Genomic DNA, 5,567 nt, shown 5'->3' on the forward strand with positions numbered 1-5,567 from the left:
TCTACCCGCTGCCCGTGTCCCTCCCCCTTCCGGTCAGTCCCCTCTCACTTCCGCCCACCACGGCCCGGACACATGTGCTGCTGCCGTGACCCCTGACCGACATGCGGCGAGGCCGTGACGTGGTCCTGGGCTGGCTCTGCGTCTGTTACGCGAACAAGCCAGCCGCACAAAATGGGCGGCCTTCGCAGACGGCACCTGGGCGAACTTACGGACCATTCTCCGGACTTTCTTGTTGTTCTGTACATTCTACTGCATCCCGCCATTTCCGGCATCGGTTGACACGCTAGAAACATACGTAGAGTTTCTGGCTCGGTCGTTCCAGGCACCGGCTTCCATCGGAAACTACCTGGCTGGACTTAAGACACTGCACATCCTCTTCGGCTACGCAACGGACGCTTTCCTGACCACGGACATCACGCTGTTGAAACGCGGCTTGCAGCGTCGGATGGGCCACACGCCGCGACAAGTCGCCCCGTTCACACCGGAGGTACTGCTCCAGATCTATGAACATTTGGACATATTCAGAGACCCTTTCCATGCCACTATCTGGACTTTACTTTTACTGAGTTTCTTTACATTCCAACGTAAGTCTAACTTTTTGCCGAAAGGTAGGTTTGATCCTGCTAAGCAATGTACCGTATCTGACTTCAGGCTTTACAGCGACTCAATGTTTGTACGTATTCGATGGTCCAAAACGATCCAATGTGCAGAGCGTGTATTATACATTCCAGTCCTAGCGATACCCAACTCCCCTCTGTGTCCCGTTTCTGCATTTAGACACATGCAACGGCTACATAGTTCGTATAGAGGACCCGCCGTGTTTATTGTACGTCGTTCTGCTCGCTTCGTTCCCTTGACTCAAGCCGTGTTTGACAAAGCTTTCAAATGTGTTCTTGTGCGCGCGGGCCTGAACCCACATCTGTACTCACTACACAGTGGGCGGCGCGGCGGGGCCACATTCGCCTTCCGCGCCGGGGTGCCCGTCGAGCTAATCAGGTTGCAGGGCGATTGGCGCTCGAATGCCTATTTGCTCTACCTAAAAGTCCCTCTCCGCACACGGCTTGACTTGTTTTCAGAGCTAATTGAGGAAAAATGTCACCCCAATGTCATTTTTGTTAATTTGCCAAACAATCCGACCGCTGCACGTGTCCCTCCCCCTTCCGGTCAGTCCCTTCTCACTTCCGCCCACCACGGCCCGGACACATGTGCTCCCGCCGTCACCCCTGACACTTGGACAGAGCTAGGCGAGGACGCACACGTGGCCTCGCTCTCCCCTCTATTCTCAACCTACCACCACCCCCTACTCCTGCCACGGTTATAGAGACGTTTATCAGTTCCGGTTTCTGCGTTACGAAATTTCTATATATCATTGTCTGTATATTTATGTCTAGATGCTGTATTGGTTGGCATGTTTTGGACGGGAAAGTCCGTGAATAAATTTCCCCGCTCTTGGCCAAACTCGCCTCCGTCTTCACTTGTTTTCAGAGCTAATTAGATCATCTGGGAGGAGAAATGATAGTCGTTACCTGTTGAAGCAGGATCTTTTTCTCCAGTTTCTGCCAAGTCGTAGTTCTGCTCTACATCCGTACTTCCCTCTTCCTCCGCACCTGCGTGTGGTAGAATATGCAGATATGCTTTAATCACCGTGGAATATGGCGCTTGTTTGAGGAAAAAAACTGATCATCTTTAAAAGTTTAACGTAACGTATATTCCCTTCGAAAAGGTAGACAACACAAAGATGCCTTTAGGTATGGTAAGAAAAAGTAAAACTGTTTTGATGGACAATGATCCCTGACCATGTTAGGTGTTTTGTAACTAGGTCGGGATGGTCACCGTCACATTCTGATGTCGGATCTTGATATATATATCATACTCATATATGTGGTAGAGGGAAGGTCACAACCCCCTTATGTATTTACAGATGATGCAGATATTCTTTAATTACTAGACAATATGCTGTTTGTTTTTAGGAAACACTATCAAGCATCAATTGAAATGTTAAGAGTGTAAATAAAAAAAGATGCAACGTAAAATACAGTATACTAACAAACCCTACAACCTGTACTTCTAACATTAAAACGAAAGCTGAGCTATAAAAGCATCCAATAAATTTCGCTAGTTTTAGCCTCCTTGTAATTGTGTACGCTACCATTTGTTGTAGTCTACACCTGGCTACCACGCCGTTAACATGTGATGTCAGTGACTGGGCAAGAAGATAACTTCTCTTCTTCGCAAGCTCCGAAGAGAACTATGTTTCCCGTCTATTTCACAGACAAACACACACAATTAGGGTAGTGAGCTCACCGTCACCTCAGTACGGTCGGGCATTTATTGCAATTGGCTCCTCAACTCAGTAACACCATTACTCTCTACACATTGTAGCTCTCATAGCATGTACGTACTTATACAGGAGCCTAATACAACAACAACAAGTCATGTGCTGCGAGCTGGCGACCTATTTTACCCTGGTTGCCAATTGTTAAGCCAAAGTCGGGCTGGTCGGTTAAACCATGGCTCTGTCCAGCGGATGTTTAACGCATCCTGACTTGTAAGTAACTTCTAACCGGCGAAGTTCAAAGCTCATCTTCGTGTCATGGTTGAAAACATCCTGGCTAAGCAAATGATGCGTTACAGGTACACCTGAATAACTACTGACCTTCGTAAGTAACGCGGTTCAAATACGACAATAACACAATTCTGGAGTATATCAGAGGTTACAACTACACAACATACTGAGTACAGCAAATGGCCACAATGTGACTGGGAACGCTAGCAAGGCAGGTATCTTGCAGAGAAGAGACAACATGAAGGTTATGTAACAACTGATTACGTACGCTATGTCGCAGGTACTATTGAGGATAACGTACAGTGCTATGACGAAATGTACGAGTCTAGATAAGTCAGTAAGAACTAAGGTAGCGCGATGTCGTATGACATGAGAAAACATAACTAACGTTCTAGAATCCAGGTGTTCTCGGGTTAGTCATGGGAGGGTTGGGTGGGAATGTGACCGTACAGAGAAAGGTTGAGCCACGAATGACCCTTACGAGGGTTAGGGAGGAAGGGTCAGAGGGTAAAGGGGCGGAATAATTAGTATCAGGGTAGGGGTCACGTGATTGTCTGTTCAGCCGACGGGAAACGAGATTTCTCTTCTTCGCAAGCTCCGAAGAGAACTATGTTTCCCGTCTATTTCACAGACACACACACACAATTAGGGTAGTGAGCTCACCGTCACGATGCAAAAGGATAGCATCTCTGTGTATACCCTTGTACACAGAGAGACAACATGACCGGGAGGGAAAGGATGATGATGAGGTGGGAGAACCGACTGGGCTAATCTAAGTAAGATAAATGTAAAGTACTGGAGTAACGGAACTGGTTCGATAATAAAAAGACAGTCTCTTCGGAACAAGGGAGTCATACGTGTAAGGACGAAACATGTAGGATTAACACGCAGCTGTAAGTTCATGTTCAGAGTCACGGAAGTACAGCTGATGACGACTTCAGGTGGTAACGACTCCTGGCGATGACGACTGGCGGTAACGACTGAGTTCGAAGTGTTCGAGAGGTCGTGTCCGTTCTGTGCGCTTGCACAAGACGAGCTACAAATCTGCCTTAGTCACAAGTTCAAGTATACAAGGTGATGCAGTCCTGACTGGAGCGATGAACCGCACAGCATCAGTCCCAGGTCCACACGTATGGATGCCACTGCAGGTTACGCTTCGCTGAATCAAGGTCACGATGAAACATACAGTACTACGAAGCAGTCCGGTCATGCTGGTTCGTCCATTAAACTCGGCGGGGAAAAGTCCAGCGTCCCGCATGCAGTGATCCACGCTGGGATCCCTTAGTCCTACCTCGACAAGGTGTCAACGCGTCTACACAAGGAACGTCCGATAGAACTTCACGTTCGTCCGCGCGGCGGAAGGAACTTCGTGGTGGAACCTACGTTCACCCACACTTGGGTGCAACTACTAGTGGAAATGCTCCTTCATCCACACGGAGGAACCGGTAGAACTTCACGTTCGACTTTCGGAGAAACCTGACGCTCACGGGACACTAGTGAACTCAAGTTCACCCGCACGGGGGGTTGAACTTCGATGGGACTTACGTTCACCCGCACGGGGGGTTGAACTTCGATGGGACTTACGTTCACCCGCACGGGGGGTGGAACTTCCCATGTATCAACAATGTGTCCACGGGGGGAAATGCATGCACATAGCCATGTGACGAGGAGCACACGGGGCACACGGGGAGCACATCGCAATTCAACGTCACACACATAACGTTACTAGTAACCTGTCAGGACATGGGGTAGGGGGGTAAAGGCAAAATGGGGGAGGAAGGATGGGGTGGGGGGATAGGGGTAGGGACTGAGGAGGAGGACGTTCCCAGGAACATGCTATGCCAGACTGGAGTCTGCGAATAAGGAAGCAATCAGGTCGTCAAAACAGCTTCAGACCGGTGGTGGTAGATCATAAAGAGAGCTGTAATGTGTAAACAGCTGTTGGTAAGGCGGCAATATCGAACAACTGTCTTGTCGGCGACCGGAAGGACATCACGTCACTATGTACTATTCGCAAAAGGGGGAATCATTAGTTCCTCCCGTGTGCAGCAGACTATTCGTAAAAGGGAGAAACATAATTAATACGTGAAGTAATTCGGCACAACTGCGTCTACGAAATTGAAAAAAACGATGAGATCAATGCGTTCAATGCAAAAAACAAGAGAGTGTACAAACACAAGAACGACTTGCTACTACTACATGTACTAGCATATGTGTATGAAGGGGGGGTGTGAGTCATGTGCACATGTCAAGATCCAGGGTGGGAGTTGGCTAGTAGGGGGGAAACGGGGTCGGGGGTCGGTCGGGGGTGGATGGGACGGAAAAACAAGGCGAGGTGAGGGCATGAGAGGTAGGGTCCGAGGTAAGGATCTTATACAACGTGGGCGCACCAGACATGTAGTGAGAAACCAATCAAACAGTCAGGACAGCCCATCAGACAACAAATGCTGGAAGAGTGAGTGTAGAAAACTGTGAATCACGTGGGAGTAGGGCAGTTACCACATTAATAACTGACCTAGCCAACCAGTCTATCAAAACAAAAATAAAACAAACAAAACGAGGAGGTTGTAACCGATCAAGGATGGGTACTATATACGGGAAGAAAGTCAGGAAGTTTGTTGGTTAGTAATCACGAGGTTATAGCCTGGCATCCTGAAAGCAGAGCGGAGGAACGGAGCGGAGACACAGCGTTCACGGATGGATTCCAGGCTAGAGGGTTTGGGGTGGAAGGGGATATTACGTTCATAACATCACAACGTTCCCACGAGTGGGTGGTCTGGAAGAGAAAAGGCTAGGCGGTCAACTGTAACAGGCAGGAAGAGGGTATAGCCTGGCTGTCATTAACACAGCGGGAGGTGAGGAAGTGCGCTGTCCTCGAGTGACACCTCGTGGTGGGAACGTCTCTGTTGAAGGAAGAAGGTGTAAATAGCCAGATCGCAAACTAGGAAAATGCAAGGAAATTAGAAGCGTTACTAGAGTAGTACACATGCAGGACCACACG

Source organism: Branchiostoma belcheri, unplaced genomic scaffold (assembly GCF_001625305.1).
Source record: "Branchiostoma belcheri isolate BF01 breed outbred unplaced genomic scaffold, Haploidv18h27 scaffold47, whole genome shotgun sequence".
In the NCBI taxonomy this organism is placed as follows: Eukaryota; Metazoa; Chordata; class Leptocardii; order Amphioxiformes; family Branchiostomatidae; genus Branchiostoma; species Branchiostoma belcheri.